Source organism: Ambystoma mexicanum, chromosome 2p (assembly GCF_040938575.1).
Source record: "Ambystoma mexicanum isolate Mex_15411 chromosome 2p, UKY_AmexF1_1, whole genome shotgun sequence".
NCBI classification, from domain to species: Eukaryota; Metazoa; Chordata; class Amphibia; order Caudata; family Ambystomatidae; genus Ambystoma; species Ambystoma mexicanum.
This window is the reverse complement of record NC_090923.1, coordinates 7290246-7314408: the sequence shown is the minus strand read 5'-3', so window position 1 is coordinate 7314408 and position 24163 is coordinate 7290246. Positions and strand designations below refer to the sequence as shown.

At 48.9% G+C, this 24163-nt stretch overlaps 1 protein-coding gene across 1 annotated transcript in view; it reads right to left on the bottom strand.

Annotated features, from left to right (window-relative positions):
* LOC138566129 (zinc finger protein 850-like) overlaps positions 1–21282 on the bottom strand; it is a 286511-nt gene extending 265229 nt beyond the window's left edge. Inside the window, exons 1-2 of the mRNA XM_069643133.1 lie at positions 21098–21282; positions 16861–16899 (exon numbers count right to left, since the gene is read on the bottom strand). The gene's annotated coding sequence lies outside the window, so the exon portion shown is untranslated. The remainder of the gene's footprint in view (positions 1–16860; positions 16900–21097) is intronic.
* Positions 21283–24163: the final 2881 nt, after the last annotated feature.

Here is a 24163-nt window from a genome sequence, read left to right as displayed (position 1 = left end):
GCATGAGCGAAGATTTCTTCATGCACATAGGTCTTTGGAATTTCATTAGTCTAAAGAAGAAACAGGTGAAGCTAGAGGAACATTAAATTCCACCGGGCAAGCAGGTCCAGGATTCTGACCTGGGTGTAATAAAATCAAACTCTAAACCCTGGACTGTCATTTGTGAAGCGTCATTTAAAACTGTGCCAAAAAATCTTTTGTTCCGGATTCATAGAAAGAAAGGGGTTCTTGCAAACTCCTTGTCTATTGGAGAAATTACAGGAGTGTTCTAAACAGAAAGCTGCTTTAGACGCCTTGCAAACGGGATTCAGGAAGGAGCTCGGCAGCTCTTGAATAATGTGATACATGAGCAATGTAGCGCCGCGAATACCCCTTTATATGTTGCCTTCCTAGAATGTAAAGCAGCCTTCGATAATATTGAAAGACATGTTATGAAGGAAATAAAATAGGGAAAAAGATTCGAGCCGGTCTGCTGAAATCGATCATTAATTTGCATGAAAATAATAGATACAAATTCAAACACACAGGGTGCTCTCTCAAGTAAAATGTCTATACAGAGGGGCGTGAAACGGGTGCATTTTGGCACCCTTTCTTTTTAGTCATTATTTAGCAGAATGAAGGCAGCGATTGAGCTTTGCGATACATTTTCCTCCTAAAAATGGGATATCTTTGTACATCTTGGCTGGTGTACGCGGATGACATCAGTGGGGGTCCAGAAATGTTTAGAAGTGATATACATGCACGTACAATAGAAAACTCACTTGAAGTACATCCTGAAAAAAAAAAAAGTGATGATTATAGAGCCGCCGGCAAAGTATAAATGTGGGTCATTGGCATCTAAGCTTTTGCATTCTCAATTAGAACTGGGGGATGAATTTACCCATGTGGGATTTCAAATCAAATCTAGAATGCTTAAGATAAGGAATGCATTTATTTATTTGAATTTGTATAGTGCACAGGGGCCCTGAGACATCATGGCGCGGTTACAGAGAGTTTGCTTAGTACATACATGAATGAGTCAAAACATAATACAAAAAAGGAAAAGGATACATTATATACAGAGAGAGAAGATGTGTGTGATATTTGCCAGGAGGTACAGCTTCCTGTGGCAGTGCCAAAATCTTTTCAAATGCATAGTGGGGACATGGTTAGTTGAACAATTTGGTTTTTAGCAATGTGCACAAGACATTGTAGGATTCTTCATTTCTGAGTGCAGTGGGGAGGGCATTCCAGTTCATGGGGGCTCGGTGTTGGAAGCTGGAGCCTTCTGCTTTTACCCTTTTGAAGGGGGGAAGGGTGGGATGGGGGGTGACATGGATCTGGTTGTCGAGATGTGTTCTGATGGGTCTGGATGACGGGTTGTGGGTGATCCTTTCTGAGAGGTAAGGAGGGGCGTTAAGTGACAGGCACTTGCGTGTGATGGCCATTGTTTTAAAGAGGATGCTTTCTCTGATAGGTAACCAGTGCACGTCTTTCCTGGCCTGGGAGATATGAATCATTTTGGGAATGCTCAATGCTGGTCTGAAGGCATTGTTTTGTGTTACTTGGAGATTATTGATGTTTATAGATGACGTGCCAAGGAAGATTGCATTGCAGTAGTAGAGCTTGGTGCCTACTGTGGCTCTGGCAATTGATAGGCGGTTTTTGACAGACAGGAAGAGCTTGTCTGTGTTGATTTTAATGGTGAGGGCAGCAGAGGAGGCTATTGCGCTGACCTGACGTGTCATGGTCAGGGAGGAGTCGAGGTGTACCCCTAGGGGTTTGACTGATGACGCAGTAATGGTGGTATTGTCAATGTTAAAAGGTGCTGTATTGGGGGGAGAGTTTCTTAAGTGTTTTAGTGCCTACCACGAGGATCTCCATTGAGACAGAGGCCATTGGCTGCCGTCCATGTTTGGATAGCTGTGTAGATGTTGGTTAGCGCAGTAGCGTCTTGTTCGTAGATGCCAGTTAGGGGGAGAAGGACTTGGATATCGTCGGCATAGTTTGTGTAGGCTATGTCACGTCGATCCAGGTCATTGAAAAGGGGAGGGAGAAGATGTTATAGAGCAGTGGTATTCAAACTGTGGGTGGCGACCCCCTAGGGGTCCGCGGGTGCATCCCAGGGGGGCCCTGAGAGCTCAGCATGAAAAAAGATTTTTTTTTTAGATTGGAAGAAATGGGCAGGGGTGGCCCACATGGGCGGGCTGAAGCATGAAACTGTCTCAGGCAACAATGAAAAAGTGGCCCACAGTTGTAAATGGATATTCATTCCTTTAGTCACAGACTGGGCCTCATTACTACTATGGCGGACCAGTAACAACGGTGATGGTAAGCTACCGGCACCGTTGCTACCGTTCCGCCATAGTAAGAGTTGTGCTCGTGGGTGCTTGACAGCCCCCGCCAGGTCTGACCTCAGCTCGTCGGATGCACCGGCACCGTTATTAACGGTGCCGGTGCATCCGAGCTCCCCATTCCCATTTGAGCCATATGGGGCTCAAATGGGAATGGGGATCTACCGGCACCTTCGAAAGGGCAATTATCATGTCCGCCTAACTCGGCATGACCTAGTAATTGCCCATTCGCGGGTGCCAGACCCGGATGCAACTCCAGTGGCAGCCGTGCCGGTTTTACCGGCACAGCTACCGCCAGAGTAGTTATGAAGCCCACTGTTTCAATAGTACCCAAAGGGGTGCTTTGTGTTAAAATGTAAGTAAATTGTGATATATTCAGCAACAATGGTCAACATTACTAACTGCATAGTTAAGTAACTCATCAAAATGGTCCACATTGGCCAAAATGGTGGCCCATTTTGATTGGCCCAAACTAGCATTTTACATTTTTGGTACAGGCATTGCCCTATAGGCCTGTCCGAGCCTGGCGGCTCATCCATAATGGCAAGAGGCGCCCACCCAGTGGCCCCTCACCCATTATGGAGGAGCTAAGGAGCCAGCCCAGTGAAACAGTGAGCACTCCCTCAGCTGCTTTATCCAGCTAATGGAGTGCTCCTGGGCTGGCTGAACTGTCAAAGGGAAACACTGTTTCCCTTTGACAGTTCAGTTTAGTTCCCCAGCCGCACATGCTCACTGAGCCATGCAAGTGCTGGGGCGTTTTGCTTCGCCAGCATTGCATAGCTCATTGGAAATGCTGGCTGGGGCACTGCATGTCTGTATGTCCGAGGGGGAGCTCCTGCGCCTCCTCGCACATACGGACAGAGCAGCTGGAGCAGGCCGTTTCAGCATCCACACACAGGCCAATGCAGAAGGTACGTTTATGTTCATTGTTTTTATTTAAACATGTGTATGGATGCGTTATGAGTGAGTGTATGGTGATGGATGCTCATGTGAATGATAGAGTGATTGCTGTATGAATGTGCAGCGCCTTGCATATACACATAATCATGTTCATTGTGTTAGGACCACCAGGGGACAGGGATGGTATCTTTTTACCGGACATCTATCATTCAAAACCCTCTGCCTTGTCCACAAGGCTTTCTGGGGCCTGGGTCCAAAATACCTTCAGCTATTCCTCCGCAAATACCTCCCCTCTCGAGCTCTTCACTCCTCTACCTCCAACTCCCTCAGGGTCAGTCGTTTATCAAAGAAACGAGCTGGGGGTAGATCTCCGTCTTCGGCTGGGGCCTCCCTCTGGAACAGCGCCCTGCCACTCTAAAACTTGAGGAGAACCATCTTTCTTCCTGCACTTATCAGACCTACCCTGTCTGCTGCCTTAAACGTAGCACTTGCAAATTGCTGGCTGCACTACCACTGTTTGTTGCCTTTATTATTTATTTATTGTTATTTATCTGTTTCTCCTCTGCTTCGCACTTTCCACTTCTCCCTCCTTCCATGCACTTTTCCCCTCACACTTGCGCGTTCTCAATGTCACTGGGCCTAGTAAGATCGCTGTTTTATTCTCCTCTGTTCCCCCCCTTGCCTTGTCACGCTCTGAAACACTTGTGTACGAGCGCGATAGAAATAAAATATCAATGCCTGCCCCCTCGACTCCCAGCAACAATTGCAAACTGTTTGGCTATTTACCCATTTTTTGTTAAAAGTATGCTCTACAATGCAACATTTTAACCTATTATTTAAAAAAAAATTCACAGGGGGAAACCCCCCAGAACCTCCCCTTAATGCCCCTCCACTTAAAAAAGATTCACCAGCCGCCACTGGCCCTCAGACTGTGTTGGGAACGGGATGGGGGAACCGAGGGACTATGGTGGGAGCACAATGGGCGGGAACCATGGGATAGTGATGGGAGCAGAGTGGGGAGAGCCCTGGGTGTGTGATGGGGTGGGGAGAGACCAGCGACTGGGTAGGAGTGGGATGAGGGAGCCCAGCGACTTTGATGGGAGCAGGTGACGGCGCGCAACATATACTGTCCATTTGGCATTTCTGGGGGGTCCCGACCTGCCCAAATTTTGCTCAGGGGGGCCCTGGCCAAAAAAGTTTGAAGACCACTGTTATAGAGGGTGGGTTCAGTGCATGAACCTTGTGGAACTCCACAGTGTATGGTGGTAGGAGAGGCAGAGTCTGAGAATACTGTCATGAGTCTCCCTTTGAGGAATGACTCAATCCAGACAGTGGCTTGTGGAGAGAAGTGGGGCGCATTTACTAATTGCTTGCCGAGAATATCATGGTTTACAAGATCAAAGGCAGCCGAGGGATCTAGCAGAAGGGGAAGTGTTGGTTTGCCTCTGTCCATGATGTCGTCCAATTGGAGTATAAGACCGAGAAGGGCAGATTCCGTTCCATGGCCTGGGCGGAAACCAGATTGCCTTTTTCCTAGGATCTTGTTTTCTTCCAGGAATTGCTGGATTTGAGTGTATGCCACCTTGTCTAAAATGTTGAGCAAGAATGGGACGGTGGTGATGGGCCTGTAGTTGTTGGCTATTTCAGGGTCCAGAGAAGGTTTTGTTATGAGTGGGCGTACCAACGCCACTTTAAAGTGGACAGGAACGGAGTTGGTTTTGAAAGATCCATTGATGAATGTTTTTAGAAAGGGGACGAGGGTTTCTGCGCAGTCTTTGATTAGTTTGGCTGGGCAGGCATCACCTTTGCAGTTTGATGGCTTGTTTTTGTTGACGATCTCTAAGGGCCTCATTACGAGGAGGGCGGTAAGGGGTTAACGGTGCTGGTAAAGGTGCCGGAACAGTTAACCCCTTACCGCCCTATTACGAGATCCGCTCGCGGGACCCGCTCAGGACGCCTGGTTTTACCATACGTCCTTAGCGGGTCCCGCGAGCGGCCCAGCATGCTAACAACAGGCCCGTCACTAACGGGCCCGTTGTTAGCATGCTCCCCATTCCCATTGAGCCCTATGGGGGCTCAATTGGGAATGGCGGTGGAGCAGGTCCGGGTTCCCTGAATTGGGAAATACCGGGCCCTCCAAGGTCGGAATGGCCTGGCATTTAACCATTTAGGGAACCCGGATCCGAGTTTGGGGGTATTATGGGCATGGCTACCCCCAAACATGGCTACCCCCAAACTCGTAATGAGGCCCCAAGACTTCAGATTCAGTGACCTCCCTTAATGAGAAAGGTTTTATGTTGTTGAGAGTGCTTTTAGTATCTGGGCAGGGAGTTGGGTTGGTCTGTTTAGAGAGGTTATTATGATGCTCTTCTATTTTCTTTTGCATCTGATGAGATTTAGTAGCTGGGGTGAGTAGCTCTTTGAAGATGGCAAAGAGTTTCTTAGACTCGGAGGTGGTGTTGATGAAGCGTTCGTTGTAGCAGGATGATTTGGCTGTCATTATTGCTTTCTTGTATTGAGTGGCTAAGGTCTTGTAGGAGGATAATGTGGATTACCTTGGGAAACATAACCACTTCCTTAGGGCTTTATATTTTGGGTATGCAGTGCTTTCAGTTCTGCGGAGAACCAGGTATTGCAGCCTTTCATTTCTTTGCTTTTTTTTTACTTTGTAGGGGTGCAATGGTGTTGACCGCTGTGGTCAGAGTGGTGTTGAAGATGTCCGCCAGTACCGAAAGGTCTGGGGAGGTTAAGTGCTAGTGGATCAAGGTGAGGGAGGATCCTTTCTTTGGTAAGGTTCCATGCACTTCTTGATGCAGGTGGGATAGGGCTGAGATTTTTAGGTCAGCTAGCACCGGTCGGTAAGAAGAAGTGTATAAGGTGGCGGTACTGACGTGTATACCACCGTTAAGATCTACCAGACAATCAAGGGTGCCTCCTATACAGTGGGTGGGAGTGAGGATTTTTGGTAGGAAGCCAAGTTCCTGCAACGCCTGGGCCAAGGCTTTGGATGGTTCATCTTTCTGGTTGTTAGGTCCCAGGTTGAAGTCACCTAGAAGAATGAGGTTTTCACCTAGGAGGTAGGGTACCCGCTGTAGTGAGTGTTGCTCTCTGTGGGAAGTGCATTGTAGCTCGGGAAGGCAGGGCCGGTGTAAAAGAGATATCTGTGTGGTAGGTTGTGGTGTTGGGCTAAGGGCTGGCTAGGGCAGCTATGAGTCAGTGTGCGCAATGAGTTGGTAGTAGGGCAGGCTAGCGCAGAGTGCTCCAGGCAAGGAACTAGTATATCAAGGCAGTGGGGAGCAGTGCAGAGCGATTAGAACCTATACAGTAGATTTTGCAACTTGTGACAAGCAGAATATTATCTACATAATTAAATGTCCATGTGGACTTTATTACGTAGGACAATCAAAGAGAACTGTGAAGATCAGGTGGAACGAACACAGATCATGTATCCGAGATCACATCAACTAGGCAGTGGCGAGACACTGGTGGGAAAAAAACATTATCTTGCTCAGATCCACTTCCTGATCTTGGAAGTGGTAAGAAGAATGAATGCCCATGAGAACATCAAGAAAAGACCTGATCAAAGAGAATCCTTTTGGATCGATGATCTTGGAACATTGACACCAAAAGGTCTCAATGAGGAGATAAACTAGATGTGTTTTTTATGAACTGGTTGTAAATGAGAACAATATAGGCTGCATATGAAAGAATGATTTGGGAATGCTTGAAAAACCATGTGGTGTGGGATCATGCCTATTAGAGATATACAAAATCGCTCACAAGAGAATGAATAGGGTCCTCTCTGCTAAACAGCTCTTTGGGCTTATAGTGGGGGAGAATATGCATTGGTTTCTGAAGCAATATGAAGGAAAGAAGACTAGAGTAGTGCAAATAGGCACTCAACTGTGCATCTTGACACCTGTGAAAGAGATATGGTTAAGCGCCTGTACAACAGTAAAATGTACCATACACACTACACTCAGTTAAAAGTGAATGCTTGTGTAATAAAATGCACCATATAATGCCCTGTAAAGCAAGTACCAAGTTGCATATTCAATATAATGTTTAATATTTTGCATTTTCAGAAAGAGTACGGATAGGTAAATACATAGTGGCCACGACATCATGGAGATCGGACATTGATTGAATCTCCATTGACACACACAGAACAGAACCACAGGGAAGCATGTTAGAGCTTAAAAGGTAACAGTTAAACTGAGTGTGTTATGTTTATTTTGTTAGATTCACGCATAACGGTAAGATTACATTGAATACACAACGCGTAGCCATGGAAACTATCCCGCCCTCCCGTTGCCATGGGAGGGTGAGACGCGAGGCATACGGGCACTGGCTCCGAGGAGCCGGAGCACGAACCCTCGTTTGGTCGCCATGGCTGCACATAAAAACTGCTAGTCTGTACTGCTTGCTAGTCTATGCACAGCATGTGATTCTAAGCAGATTAACAAACATCAGAAGACAATGCATTACTTACCGTAAAAGCATTTCTGATGGTTGTATGTGCTTAGATTCACATGCGCCCACCCTTCCTCCCCGCTCGGATGGAAGGAACATAGACATCCTTTTCTATATCTCTCTTTTCTGTACTCACTCACGTCTAGAAGGCTCCCTCAGGGCAGAAAAATACAAACAGAGGGACCTCGACACGTGAGGGATTATGGGCACAACACACGTCACTATAGGGATAGTGTTACAGACAAGCCTTGTCGACGTCCCCTTTTCGACTACGAAAAACAAAATGCAATACTCTGCAGTGACCACTGGATGTCGGACCTATGCACAGCATGTGATTCTAAGCAGATCAACAAACATCAGAAATGTGTTATATTGCAGGGTCATTCCGTGTGAGTGTGCCCTAAAAAGCCCTCTTCAGCGGGAAACACCCTGACTCGTTCTTGAAGGGGAATGCCAGTATGTGTTGATGTGAAAGATATTCCCCACATTATCTTTGCCCTGTTACACCTAGTCAATCAGAACATGTGTTTATACACATGTCACTCTCATGGGAAAATCAAAGGCGGCATACGGTCACTGCTTTAATAGCTAGTGGGGCCACAGGGAATTTCATGGATATCATGATCCCCTTGATTCCCAAACCTCATACTGATATCCATGGGCGGCTCGCCCCTCATTTCAGGACCCATTACTCTCCAGACCCCTAGCTTACTTGTGACTGGTGCCACTTACCACGATGAATATATGGCGTTTGAAGCCGAGCCGCTCCACACTACCAGATAATTCTTGAATACCCTGGCTAAAGCATCACAACTCCCATATATATTTGAAGAAACAAAATGCCTTAAATTCCAAGGCGATCAATGCCCCTTATCTTGATCACAGACTCAGCCTCCTTTCTTCTATACTGATAAGATGACTGTTAGGAGGAGCTTAGTGTCATCCATGTACATCTCCTCTCATGTATTGTTGATACCATGCTACCTGCATCATGTATCCTAGTTACCGTGGAACCTACTTGTTATCCTTCAGGAAAGGTTCCGGATTCTAGACAGTGAGAGTTGGAGGAGGAGGAGGGAGAGAGGTGGACAAGGCAGTCCATGGCTGGGGGCTGTTTCTCCTGGATGAACCTATCTTTTGAATAAACCCTTCAACCCAAGTCATGTCTTTGGAGTGTATCCTTACAATTTAACATTGACGACGAGGACAGGCCCATGGAGTCACGACCCCTGGCAAACAGCAGTAATTTATTAGCAGTTTGGAGTTCACCAGACGTGCGGGTGAACAGGAAAAGTGTCACTGGCGATTGGAAATCGCTTACAAGTGAGGAGAGCCTGGAGAACCAAGCATTTGCCCCAGAGCGGAATGCTGGTACCGAAGAGACACCGCTCCTCGACATTGGAAAGAGAGTGCCCGAGAATTCCAAGGACAGTGTCGTGGACGAAGGTCTGGATATATCAAGTTGAATGTGTACAGAGATTTTAACTGCTTGGTTGACAAAACGGTACTGTTACCTAATTGTGACCTGATACAGTCGCTGGACGCTATAATTGCACCCGCCGCCCACTGTTTACTTTTGAGGAGGCGAACGGAACTGTGCTTTGCCATTCTCCTGTTCCACATCTGCACGTCACTGCAGTCCCGAGGAAGGGACCCTGGAGCGTGACAGCCGCCGTCTTTGTCGATGCTCTCGCTGCAGCCACACATCAACACGCTCTTAGAATAAGGGACCCTAAGACATGGCTTCCATCTTTGGCCTGTTTCAATTTCCTGCTTCTCGGAGCGATGCAACAGTTTCTTAATGTTGAAGGGCACTTGTGATTAACAGAGCGATAGTTTGCGGCTGCAAACTCATGTGTGTGATGACATTGGTGGGTGCATGTATGGAAATTCTGATTTTCTTTGCAGATTGGGGATGCGTCTTTAAGTACTTATAACTTTAAGGTGCTCTACTCTTGAACAGAGTAATTGCTTGTATCTGAAGGTGATATTATACAGTCTTGAGCATGGCTAATGTACCAACTCCGATATTCTTTCTTCCAACACCAGGCGAACCTAGAGTGCGTTGGTTGGACTGGAAGGAGGGATTTCATAAGTATGTGTTGGCAGTGTTTGGGCCTAACTTCTCCAATGAGCACAAAGAGGTGTTGCTCTTTCATTGTTTGGGTGCTTCAGAAGAGTGGAGAGAGCATTTAGGATTTTGTTACTGCCCTGAGGGGTTTGGCCGTTAAATGTAGATTTGACCATTGTCAAGACGAGCACTTAAGGGATCAGTTGATGATCAAGTGTTCTAATGACAATATCAGGAAGGAATTGTGGAAGGAAAGAAACCCTTCTCTAGACAGAGCAATTTAGATTGTGAAAACAGTAGAGCATACAGATAAATGCATAAGAGCACTTCAAGTTGACAATCCATCTCTTGATAAGCCCAAGTCAGATGACAATGAAGGAGCAATACAGAAGGTTTCCAAAGTGGTGCAGAGACATGGTGCAGGGCCTTCACCACACTCTACACAAATGGGCAGAAGGCCAGAGAGTCGTCAAGGTCCTACCCCCAGAGCGAGGGGCCCAACAATGGTCATCCATGAGGGTGACCAAAGGACCACCAGCGAGACTAATGTTTTTAGGAGTGTTAGAGACTCTGGTTGCTCCATGGTTCCTCCAGGGAGGAGGTGTTTCAAGTGTGGGAGCCTGTCACATCTGGCATCTGATAAAGAGTGTTATGCAATTCACATTATATGTAATGACTGTGGGGTGAGAGGACACATTGCCAGGTTTTGTAGGAATTTCAATGCAAATACGGGTCAAGTACATGAAGTTAGTGTAGAATATGAAGATGACCCAGACGGTGATACTGGTAGAGAGGTTGTGTTTCAGTTAATGCCAATGGTGGTAAGGTAAAGAAAAAGAAACCTTATGCCACTGTGATAATTGGAGGGGTACCAGTCTCGATGCTCATGGATAGTGGAGCGGATTACACTTTGATAAGTGTGCAAGTGTGGAGAGAAAAGTTTGGATGCTGTAATTTGTGGGAGAACATTGTGAGAGTGAATGCTTATGGAGACGTCCCCATAGAAATCATAGGATGTTTTGAGGCGGAGTTGCAGTTTAAAGACAGATGGTCGACAGGGACTGTCCATGTGGCCAATAGAGGTGGAGAACTTCTGTCTTGGAGTGATCAAGCAGAATTTAGAATACGACTTGAAGCAAGCCACCCTGATCAGGTGTTGGGGGTGGGGAGTGAGAGCACCACCACCACCAGCATCACTGTGGGTGACACAAGAGTACAGACCAATTCCACATCTGATAAGTTAGGATGTTTGAAGGGGTTTGTGCATAAAATTCATTTAAGGAGAGATGCCATTCCAAAAATTGCCAAGCTGCGTACAATTCCTCTAGCTCTCAGAGAAGGTGTAGAGAAAGAATTGAAGAGGATGGAAAGAGAAGGAGTGATAGAGAAGATTGATTCTTCAGAGTGGGTTAGTCCTATAGTAGTAGTGTAAAAAAGTAATGGGCCTTTACGACTATGCATTGATCTCAGACATTTGAACAGATAGGTTTTCCCTTGCCCAGGATAGATGATCTTTTAGTGGGTGTGTCTGGTTCTAGGGTCTTCCCCATTCTTGACTTAAAATCTGCCTACCATCAGGTGGAGTTGCATCCCGACTCCAGGGAACTCACAGCATTCATTACACTAATTGGTCTTTTCAGATGTGTGCGTATGCCATTCGGATTGGTTTCGGCAGCAAGTGTTTTTCAAAGCATAATGTACAAGTTACTAGGAAGCGAGAGAGGTGTCATGTGTTACCAAGACGATGTGCTTGTGTGTGGGAAAGATGAAATGGAACATGATAAGCGACTAGAGAGAGTTTTAAATATACTTAAAGAAGCAGGTCTCACAGTGTCTTTGGAGAAATGCACTTTCAAAGCTGACAAAGTAGTATATCTTGGCCACGAAATCACAGGGGAAGGGGTCAAACCCAAAGAGCAAGCCATAGAAGCCATTTGTAGGATGGAAGCACCCAAATCTAAAGGAGATGTTTTGTCTTTTCTTGGCCTAGTTGAATTTTATGGCAAGTTTATTAGAGGCCTGTCTGATATGTCAAGAAATATGAGAATGTTGACTCGCAAGGGTATTACCTTTAAGTGGAATGAGTTATCCAAGTAGGAATTTGACAGAATTAAGGATTCCATTGCCAATGCCCCTATTTTGAGAACCTTTGAAGAAGATAAACGTACTCTGCCGTTTGTTGATGCCAGTGACTATGGTATAGGTGCAGTCTTAATGCAGGAGGATCAAGTGGGTCTGCACACAATTGCGTTTGCATCTAGGTCTCTCAAAGGACCTGAGAACAGATACTCAGTGGTAGAAAAAGAAGCGTTGGCTTGTGTCTGGAGAGTGGAGAAATTCAAAAGATTTCTGTGGGGCAGGGAATTCTCGGTCTGTACTGACCATAAGCCTTTAATTGGGATATACACCAATGGTGGTCCGGAAGGAGTCTCGAGGCGCATTATGAAGTGGGTGACTTCATTACAAGGTTTGCAATACAGTATGTGGTACTCGGTTGCCAGATCGCGAACTACCATACATTTTGGAAACTAACGTTTCTAACCATGCCCTGGGAGCCCTACTGCTATCACAACAAAAACATGTCCCAACAAGTACATCCTATCGCTCATTACTCCCCTACATTGAATTCTGATGTTAAAAAAAAACAACAAAAAAAAACAGTATCTTTGCAGGCAGTTATTGGCTAAGCTGGGTTAATTCTTAAACTGGATATAATATCTCCTTGAAGGAGCCAATCATGTCTTCACGGTGTACACAAATCACTGAAACATAGATTTCCTAAAGACGTTGAAGCTCTTTAACGTGCATACAAAGATTCTGAAGATAAAGCCCCTGGGATACCTTTTGTTTCACCTGATAAAACTATCTCAAAGACCTGCTCTTCAATGCAGACACTCCAGAATCTAAACAAGAGTTTCTCCAACAAGACAGGTCCAGTACCAAACCAGGTTTGGTCCCTTTGTTTGATGACCTTTGGCGGGGTCAGTGTTGAAGCCCTCCTCTGGCACCCGAGTGTCTGGGGTGGACAGGATGTGAGGGAGGTGCCCGAAACTCCCTGTGCTTAGTCTCCTAGGAGACCTGAATGCACTCTGGTGTGATTGGCTGGCTGACTGTCCGGCAAGGACAGCCTTCCGACTGGGTGAGTGACAGCCAGGCTGAATATGTGGGAGAAAACTGTTTAAAAGGCGAGTCTCCAGGACTGGAAGGCAGAGTCGACCACTGGAACATAAGAATCGAAGACCAGTTGAAGAAAGACAACTGCTGCAACTCCTGGACCTTTGGTTTGCCCGGTGAAGCCCTGCTGCAGGTCCGAATTGCCTGAAACTCCATCGACAGAGAAGCTCCTTCAAGGACAATTTCTTCCTTTGAGCTGGTGGGAACAACCAACTCGTAAGCCACCTGGACACCGTCTCCATACTGGTCGAATTTTCATCAGAGTGCTGTTGAAAACCGGATAGCCAGTGAGAAGGATACCAGTTTAGTGACTTTAAAGGCACTCGCACCTTAAAACCGACGCTTAGCCAAGCCTGTGGCCTCTTCCCTGGGCAGTGCAGGAACCTCGCGACGTCATCCTTGTCCCCACGACTGAAGCTCAGGAACAGCGAGATCTGCAGGAACAACTGCCTTAGCTACAGCTTTTCTTCATATTAAGGTACTGTGCAAACGCGGTGTGGAAATCCTTTCTGCCGCAGTGAAAGTTTGAGAAACTTTCCTAACTTTGGGGCCTTGTTTGCTCCTAAACCGACATAACTCTTTTTCTGGCAAACTACTTCCTCGAACATTGGCAAAGACTTAACCGTTTACTACCAGAACCGTGCTATCCTATCCAATATTCTGAACCATTGGGGTCATTACAAGGTTGGAAGTAGCCATGCTGCTGTTAGCAGCATGGCTACCCCCTTACCGGGTCCGGGTCCCTCGAATGAGGAATTACCAGGCCATTCCAACCTTGGAGGACCCGTTAATTCCTCTTTTAAGGAATCCGGACCCGGTACCTCCCCATTCCCATTCAAGCCCCCATAGGGCTCAATGGGAATGGGGATGCTGCCAATTAGCACCCTGGTCTGCTCGCGGGACCCCCTAAGGGTGCCTGGTCACCCTTACCGGGTCTTGTGAGCTCTACCGGCCCCGTTAAACCCCTACCGCCAACCTTGTAATGACCCCCATTGACTTTGGCCCAGGCCTATTGAATTGCTGGTTGTAGTGAAGTGAAACTATTTGCCCAGCCTATGGAAGTCATTGTGCTTTAAATTCTTTTAACCCTATCTTTCTACACCTTTTGAAAGTAACTGAAGTGCCATTTTGCTCCCACTTCAAGGGAGCTTAACTTGTTCAGAGATGTAGTGGTTGTGTACAGTAGTGTATTCGATTGTGATATTGAGCTGCTTCCCTATTAGTGGAATGTTTTCCAAATGACTGTGTAAATAAATGCATATTCTTTTACCAAGAAACCCTGAATAGTGTTTGTTTGAACTACTATGATTGCAAGTCCTTTGTGCAACATCTTGTACTGCTCACATTACTCTTGAGATAAGTCTGGCTGCTCAGCCACTGCTACCACATAACTGTGTAGTACAGGCTTGTACCAAAGGGTACTGCATGTAATTCTGCCTAACAACCATTAAGAAAGATACCATAGATTGCGTTCAAAGGTGTGGGGTATGTGCCCATTCCAAAACAGTTTGAAACAAACCTATGGGGTTACTTCATCCCTTACAAATTCCTGAAGACCCTTGGCAGACCTGCACTATGGATTTTATAACAGATCTAATGAAATAAAACAGATGCACCGTCATCATGACCATGTTAAGATTCCTTCACCAAGACGGCTCACTGTCGCATTAAAAAACATACCGTCAGATCCTACGTTGGCGCTGTTTTTTTCCAAATAGCCATATACACGAGTACCTCACAACATCATAACTGATAGAGGAACTCCATTTGTATCGTATTCTGGAAGGCTCTAGGTAAAAAGAGTTGGTTATCCAACTTCATAACTCTGCTGCCTACCATCCCCAGAGCGAAGGTCAAAGCAAAAGAGCAAATCAAACGGTGGCTCAATACCTCTGGTGTTTCGTGACTATGTGATTATGAAAAAGAATGGCCCTGGTTATTGGCCCTTGCTGAATTCATCTATGATTCGTTTCATACTTCCATGAAGTACACCACTTTTCATGTAAACTCGGGCAACCATCCCATGTCCATTCCGATATCTCTTCCAACAAACAGTTTAGTACCAGCAGTTCAGGATCATGTTTCTCTTATTCAGATTGGTTTCAAGGCCGCCATAGACCACCCGCTTGAAGCCCAAAGACAGGTAAACCTAGGCCTGCTCCGACTTATAGGTTTCATGATGAAGTATGGTTGTCCACACAGAACATTGGAATACCATTTTGTAACCGGAAATTCAATCCCAAGTATATTGGCCCATTTAAAAATCAAACATATCATTAATCCAGTAGCCATGGAACTTCAGCTCCCATCCTGTATTCCATGTGTCCCCCCCTGAAGCCTGTTCTCCCGTCCTCTGTCTACCCCCACCCCATTGTCACTAATCTTCCTGCAGTTGATACCCAAGAAGAATATGAGGTTCATCATATAGTTGATTCCGGGTTATATTGATGACAACTACAGCATTTAATACTCTGGAAGGGCTATAATAACAGTCAGTACACATGCTATGGGGTGGAAGATAGATCCTGGATCCCTGTTAAGGACGTGACCGCACCAAGCCTTGTGGCCACGTACCATTGTGGCCAGTCGTCCTTTCTGGACACGTACCAGCTTTGCTGGAGACTGGGAGGCCGTTGCAGTGATTCCCGACAATAGCATCAGGAGTTAAAAAAGGGGGGACGCTGCGTGATGCAGTAGGGTCCTTTTTTTCTAACCCGCTGTTCAGCGCATCACCGGTATGCATCAGAGAGCGACTCTCTTGCTCAGTTCACTATAAAGACTGTTCCCTTCCTCAGCATCATGCTCTTGCAATGGTCTTACTTCCCTGGGAGAACAACACCTCCAACCTGCGAATCCTGACTCATAGGTATAAACTTGCTAGGTATTTAGGATCCTATTAATTTGGTCTTAGTACGGTTTCTACTTCTCAATGGTGTATTTCAAGCAATCTTAGATTTACTGGCGAGGTTGCACAGATAGCAGGTACCTACTTTTCTGTTACTTAAGGGGATACCTGTTGTCATACAATTTTCACTCTATTAATCCCTGTTTTTGTTCTCATCCGCTTTAGTTTCCTATTCCACATTGAATTCAAGGGAATGGGGCGTGTCACATAGCAACTCCTGTCTACGGGGAGGGAGGGAGGGTCCACTGGGGGTGACCTTAAGGGTCCTGGAAGATTCTTCCCTGTGCATTGGGGCTGTGCTGTCTCCAGAACTCCTGAGAATATTCTCACCTGCCTCGATCGTCCAGGTACCTGACATTAGGCCTGTAAACCAGCCTCATACCTGCTATTATTGGAATAGGTCCTATGCCTGTACCTGGGTAGATGTCCTACAGCTATACTACAGTCCGTACACATGCCTTGCACCTGCTATTATTAGGCTGGGTCCTGTGCCTATGCTAGAACACAAATACCTGCACTGCGGAATGCCAATGGTGTCCAGCACAGATGAGGGAGTCAGGGGACTTCCATGCAGCTGGTTGTGATTGCTGCAGGTCAGCTTATTAAGGAGCAGGTATTAACAGGTGTGAAGAGGTCCGGGGAAAAGAGATTCTTGGATTTCTACATTTCCTTTGATTGGATCGAAAGACAAATGTGGCTGCATAGGCCCCCAAAATAGGTCGAAGAGGGTTACAACATGACTTTTTAAAAACTGTTCATGGATAGCCTCATCCAAACGCTCTGTGGCGGTGCTGGGAATGCTCGCTATCCATCTTTGCTCCACGCAACATGTGGCCATTTGCAAAAGATTTTCGAGGGCCAATTTTGGTTCCTAGTCTACCCCGAACGAGCGGAGGGAAAAAAAAAGTAACGAGAGGGAACGGGTACACAGGTCAGTAGACGGAAGCAGAGAGACATACATATATTACATTAGTTATTTATGTTTTGTAGCCTTTTCTCCTTACCTTTTGCTGAACATGACCAAACACCTAATGTATTCCTGTCTGGAGAAAGAAAAGATTTTATGATTAATAAGAGTTACATAAATGAAACTCTCCACACATTCATCACATTTAATTGAAAAGAGGTCGCTGCCGATTCACCCCGTCACTTGCTCCGAACCTCCCGCCAAGACCGGCCTACATTTCAGAATAAACCCTGAGATTCCTGCAGCCCGCGATGTGCGCACACGTTGCAGCACCTGTGGGTACCATAAACTCTGCCCTCATCACTACCCTAGCTAGAAAGTGGGAGATTATATATAAATAATTACATACACACAATGAAATAATGCAGCAACAGTAATTTAACACACTGTTGTAGCTTTTTCCTCCTAGCTCTTGAATGCAGGAATCTAAGTTCCAGAATGCAAAGCAATGCCAGTTAAAAAATGACCCTTATATTTTGCAGATGTGCTCTCAACACGTAGAGCTCCATTACAAAGGATATAGTGATGCCCATGTCTGCTTCGCTATCCCAGGCAGCCTGATTGCTTACAGGTAGTGTGAAGAAAAAGTTACATTCTGCATAAATGCAAACCCTCCTTTGTGGGGTTTAAAATAGGAACGAATAAAGGTATTGAAGGACAGTTTAAATGCTTTTGCCTTGAAATAAGGCACAGACTTGGGCATACATCAATTATGATGCAAAATAGCTAATGTCGCCCCAAGTTCTTATCTATGGCCATAAACAAAGCTGTTAAAATGTTTAAAGGTCCCCGTGGAAGACCTGTGAACTTAGCTGCCCCTCCACAGACATCTTCTAATCACTGTCAAAGGAAGACATCCACACATTGCATTACAGCCTTGAAAACCCTGAGGCTCCGGGCAAAGCTGAAAGCTAGGCAGCGCCCCCCCCCCCACCCCACCAGCATCACCCCCCCCTCCATCCCATGCACAGGTGAAAGGCTTAATGTAAGGCTAGTCAGCCCCCTCCCCACCCCACCAGCATCACCCCCCCTCCATCCCATGCACAGGTGAAAGGCTTAATGTAAGGCTAGTCAGCCCCCTCCACACCCCACCAGCAATACCCCCCCTCCATCCCATGCACAGGTGAAAGGCTTAATGTAAGGCTAGGCAGCCCCCCCCCCCCGCCCCACCAGCAACACCCAACCTGCATCCCATGCACAGGTGAAAGGCTTAATGTAAGGCTAGACAGACCCTCCCCGCCCCACCAGCATCACCCCCCCTCCATCCCATGCACAGGTGAAAGGCTTAATGTAAGGCTAGGCAGCCCCCTCCCCACCCGCATCACCCCACCCCCCCTCCATGCCATGCACAGGAGAAAGGCTTAATGGAAAGGTAGGCAGCCCCCTCCCCGCCCCCACCAGCATCACCCACCCTCCATCCCATGCACAGGAGAAAGGCTTAATGGGGGGCACCTGGGGCGAGATGTACAGCTGCAAGGGTGGGCACCTGTGGCGAGTGGGTGCAGATGTACAGCTGAAAGGGGGGGGCAACTGTGGCGAGTGGGTGCAGATGTACAGCTGCAAGGGGGGGCACCTGTGGCGAGTGGGTGCAGATGTAGAGCTGCAAGGGGGGGGCCTGTGGCGAATGGGTGCAGATGTACAGCTGCAAGGGGGGCACCTGTGACGAGTGGGTGCAGATGTACAGCTGCAAGGGGGGGGGCACCTGTGGCGAGTGGGTGCAGATGTACAGCTGCAAGGGGGGGGCACCTGTGGCGAGTGGGTGCAGATGTAGAGCTGCAAGGGGGGGGCACCTGTGGCGGGTGGGGCAGATGTACAGCTGCAAGGGGGAGGCACCTGGGGCGAGTGGGTGCAGATGTAGAGCTGCAAGGGGGGGGCACCTGTGGCGAGTGGGTGCAGATGTAGAGCTGCAAGGGGGGGGAACCTGTGGCAAGTGGGTGCAGATGTACAGCTGCAATGGGGGGGGCACCTGTGGAGAGTGGGTGCAGATGTAGAGCTGCAAGGGGGGGGCACCTGTGGCGAGTGGGTGCAGATGTAGAGCTTCAAGGGGGGGGGCACCTGTGGCGAGTGGGTGCAGATGTAGAGCTGCAAGGGGGGTGCACCTGTGGCGAGTGGGTGCAGATGTAGAGCTGCAAGGGGGGGGCCTGTGGCGAGTGGGTGCAGATGTAGAGCTGCAAGGGGGGGGGGGGGGCCTGTGGCGAGTGGGTGCAGATGTAGAGCTGCAAGGGGGGCGGGGCACCTGTGGCGAGTGGGTGCAGATGTACAGCTGCAAGGAGGGGGGCACCTGTGGAGAGTGGGTGCAGATGTAGAGCTGCAAGGGGGGGCACCTGTGGAGATTGGGTGCAGATGTAGAGCTGGAGGGGGGGGCACCTGTGGAGAGTGGGTGCAGATGTAGAGCTGCAAGGGGGGCACCTGTGGAGAGTGGGTGCAGATGTAGAGTTGTAAGGGGGGGGCACCTGTGGCGAGTGGGTGCAGATGTAGAGCTGCAAGGGGGGGGGCACCTGTGGAGAGTGGGTGCAGATGTAGAGCTGGAAGGGGGGGCACCTGTGGGGAGTGGGTGCAGATGTAGAGCTGCAAGGGGGGGGCACCTGTGGAGAGTGGGTGCAGATGTAGAGCTGCAAGGGGGGGGCACCTGTGGAGAGTGGGTGCAGATGTAGAGCTGCAAGGGGGGGGCACCTGTGGTGAGTGGGTGCAGATGTAGAGCTGCAAGGGGGGGGCACCTGTGGCGAGTGGGTGCAGATGTAGAGCTGCAAGGGGGGGCACCTGTGGCGAGTGGGTGCAGATGTAGAGCTGCAAGGGGGGGGGCACCTGTGGCGAGTGGGTGCAGATGTAGAGCTGCAAGGGGGGGGCACCTGTGGGGAGTGGGTGCAGATGTAGAGCTGCAAGGGGGGGCACCTGTGGGGAGTGGGTGCAGATGTAGAGCTGCAAGGGGGGGCACCTGGGGCGAGTGGGTGCAGATGTAGAGCTGCAGGGGGGGGCACCTGGGGCGATTACATCTGCAAGGGGGGGGGCACCTGTGGCGAGTAGGTGCAGATGTAGAGCTGCAAGGGGGGGGCACCTGTGGAGAGTGGGTGCAGATGTAGAGCTGGAAGGGGGGGCACCTGTGGGGAGTGGGTGCAGATGTAGAGCTGCAAGGGGGGGCACCTGTGGCGAGTGGGTGCAGATGTAGAGCTGCAAGGGGGGGGGCACCTGTGGCGAGTGGGTGCAGATGTAGAGCTGCAAGGGGGGGCACCTGTGGGGAGTGGGTGCAGATGTAGAGCTGCAAGGGGGGGGGCACCTGTGGGGAGTGGGTGCAGATGTAGAGCTGCAAGGGGGGGCACCTGGGGCGAGTGGGTGCAGATGTAGAGCTGCAGGGGGGGGCACCTGGGGCGATTACATCTGCAAGGGGGGGGGCACCTGTGGCGAGTAGGTGCAGCTGTAGAGCTGCAAGGGGGGGCACCTGTGGCGAGTGGGTGCAGATGTACAGCTGCAAGGGGGGGGGCACCTGTGGAGAGTGGGTGCAGATGTAGAGCTGCAAGGGGGGGGCACCTGTGGAGAGTGGGTGCAGATGTAGAGCTGCAAGGGGGGGGGCACCTGGGGCGAGTGGGTGCAGATGTAGAGCTGCAAGGGGGGGGGGCACCTGTGGCGAGTGGGGGCAGATGTAGAGCTGCAAGGGGGGGGGCACCTGGGGCGAGTGGGTGCAGATGTAGAGCTGCAGGGGGGGGCACCTGTGGAGAGTGGGTGCAGATGTAGAGCTGCAAGGGGGGGGCACCTGGGGCGAGTGGGTGCAGATGTAGAGCTGCGGGGGGGGGCACCTGTGGAGAGTGGGTGCAGATGTACAGCTGCAAGGGGGGGCACCTGGGGCGAGTGGGTGCAGATGTAGAGCAGCAAGGGGCGGGGGGCACCTGTGGAGAGTGGGTGCAGATGTACAGCTGCAAGGGGGGGGGGCACCTGTGGCGAGTGGGTGCAGATGTAGAGCTGCAAGGGGGGGGCACCTGTGGCGAGTGGGTGTAGTTTAGTCTTGGCCTAGCTTAAGAAGTCCTGCTCGATGCTCATGGAACGGAGGGGCGGGGGGGCATCCATTGGGGGCTCCCCCATGACCCTCTGCGAGTGTAGCCCCCCCCATCATGTTCTGACTCACGCCCCTGTGGCATTGGCTCACGGGCCTGGAGACCAGGGAGAGGGGCCCCCCACAAGGCCCCCCCCTCTGAGGCCTGGGACTGGGGCCATGAGTTGGGCTCTGGATTCAGGCGCGCGGGGGGGGTGAGGAGTTTGGGGGGCTGGCTGCGTGTACTGACCTCGGTCCCCGGAAGTGCTGCCTTCTCCGCCTCCGCAGACTCGGGGCTCCTCCTCGCCGCTGCTGCTGCTTCCCGCCTTCCCAGATCCAGGGGGTTCAGGGGGTTCAGGCTCGCAGAGGCGCTGCACATCCGCTCACTCTCCTCCAGCCCTGAGAACGCTCCCGTGCACCACAACCCGGAAGTCTCTCTCCTGCGCATGCTCAGTACTCGGCAAGCGTCTGCGCATGCTCCATGCACATAACCTGAAGTCTCTCTCCTGCGCATGCTCAGTACTCGGCAAGCGTCTGCGCATGCTCCATGCACATAACCTGAAGTCTCTATCCTGCGCATGCTCAGTACTCGGCAAGCGTCTGCGCATGCTCCATGCACATAATTCGCAGTTTCTCTCCTGCGCACGCTCAGTACCAGTGTTGCCAGGTAGAAGGAAAAAATAAGCTGAATGCCTTTCCAAAACAAGTCCAAATAAGCGCGCACCTAAAAAAGTAAGAAACATAACACAACAAGAAAAACATACATAGAACACTACATAGTGTGTTAGAACAACAATATTTTATTGCATGGTGACTAGAAGTCCCAAATTACAAAACAATACGGCCCTGAAATACATTGTATTTGTATTTATTGTTTTATATAGCGCCTTAATCCAAGGCGCTATATGAAATTGTAACATGGCCAATTGGAAGCTGAAAAGAAACATGGCCTTCCTAAATACATCTCTCTGAGAAAATGTTGCGTATATAGATTCCAATAATCCTCTAACCCAGTCTTGCAAAAAAAGTTTTCAAAAAATAAATAAATAAAGGATTTTAGTGGATAATGCGTCAGCACTAGGGTTATCACCAAGATAATATTGCTATAGAGTGACACTTGCTAAACTAAACCAATCCCCTTCTTTACATCTTTACATGGCAGTGTGTCAGCCTGCATGACAAAACTTTTAAAGTGCGCTTTTTTTGCATATGTTTAGGCATTTGGCATTGATGGGCCACCTGGTGGGCAAGCAACGATCCCATCAGTGCCAAACACTTAAGCATATTCAAAATACAGGGCGCACCCGAGAGCAAGACACAAGTGCTGCCAGCAGCCCAGTGCAGGACGCTCTGTGCCACGTGTAATGGGCTTAACAGCAATATAAACAAGCCCAATTACACGCACACAGACGGTCCAACAAGCGGACAAAAACAGCGACAAGCGACCTCCAAATATTATAAGCGACTTTGGGCAAAAACAAGCCCAAAGTCGCTTATATTAAGCGGACCTGGCAACACTGCTCCCGTGCACCACAACCCGGAAGTCTCTCTCCTGCGCATGCTCAGTACTCAGCAAGCGTCTGCGCATGCACCTAACCCGGAAGTCTCTCTCCTGCGCGTAACTGAAGGCACGTGATCAGAAAGTGGCTGCTCATGCTCAGTGCTCAGACATTTCTGCGCGTGCTCAGGATACTCCCGAGTGGCGCCTCAGGGGCAATTCAAGAAACACAACAATAATCCACAGGGAAATGTTCACTTCCCCATTGCTGCCAAGTTTCAGTGATTGAATGAATGAATGTGCTCTCAGAATCACTTAAAGGAATGGGCCTTTGCCATAGCTCTCAACCATTTGTGTCGCAAAGGCGGGTGAAAGCACCCGATTTTATTTTTGGCGGGTGAGAGGCCCATTGAAACGAATGGGCGTGCAGGAGGCTTGGCGGTGAGTCCGCTGGTTACAAGGTCTTATACCTGGAGGGGGCATACGAAATTAAGGACAGACACACCGAGTTGGATTGCACGTCTTACTTTATTGGCGTACATACAAATCTGATTCTCCTTTGCACCCCCTCCCCCTTACGTGCTACGTCTCACGTGACATGGTGTTGTTCTCTTAAGGAGACACAAACACTCTAACATTACCCTGGACGAAATGTCCTTACAACGTTCTCAGCACTCTTCAACCAGGCGTGCTGGCTTCTTCACGGCTCGTTGGGCACGACTACTAGTGCCTTCTCCTGGATCCTCATCAGGCTTCTCTGTTCTCTTCATTCCTGGACGAGGGGAGAATCTTGGAGGTGTCCACAGTGTGTCTCGAGAATCTATTGACATTGGTTCAGGATCTGGAGGCTGAAGTCTCTCATTTTCCGTGGTTGTTGCAAGCTTGAATTTTGAGCTGTTCCGTGTTATTTGTCGTTCTTCATTTTCAGCAGTCACCATTGTTCCTTTGATGGCCGTGACTTGTAGTGTCTGTGGGGCGAATCTTGACTTAGTCTTCTTAACTGTTGACTGTTGCACCAGTACCTCGTCTCCTAATTGAAAGTCCTTTGGACGCGCTCCTCGTCTTTCATCTGTTTGGATGCAGGCTCGTTCCTTCTTCTCTGCATCTCTCCATAGGATTTGTGGATCTGTTCCTGGTTTGTTTATCGGATAGTGTAAGATTCGTGTGCGAACCTGGTACTTTACCATGAGTTCGGCCGGGGTCTTGTTTGTGGCTTCATGAGGCGTATTTCGATAATCTCGAAGCATCCTACATAAGGCTTGGTGTGGATCAACATTTTCCAGTCTGGCTCTTTGCAACATCTTTTTAATCGATGTCATGAATCTCTCGGCTATCCCGTTCGCCTGGGGCCACAGGGGTGTTATCTTCTGGTGCTTGAACCCTAAGTACTTGGCGAATGTCGTGAAATCGTGGCCGCAGAAGGGCGGGCCATTGTCTGACTCGATAACGTCCGGTATGCCCCATTCGCTACACAACTTCATCGAAGATTGCTGCGACTTGTGCAAAGGCTGTGGATGATGATCTTTTTACAATTGGGAACCTTGAATATTCATCCATGAATAAAAGTAGGTATTCCCCTGATTCTAGGGGACCATAAAAGTCTACCACCACTCTTTCCCATGGATGTTCTGGTATCTGTGTCGGCAGTAGGGGTGTACTGGTGTTTCGGCTCTGGTCGTGCACTGGCACGCCATGCAATGCCTTACCCACCGGTCGACTAGGGCGTCAAGGAAGGGGAACCACATATGGCAGCGTAGTTGACATTTGGTGTTGTCTGCTCCTCAGTGTCCCTCATGGGCTGTCTTAATTATTTCTGAT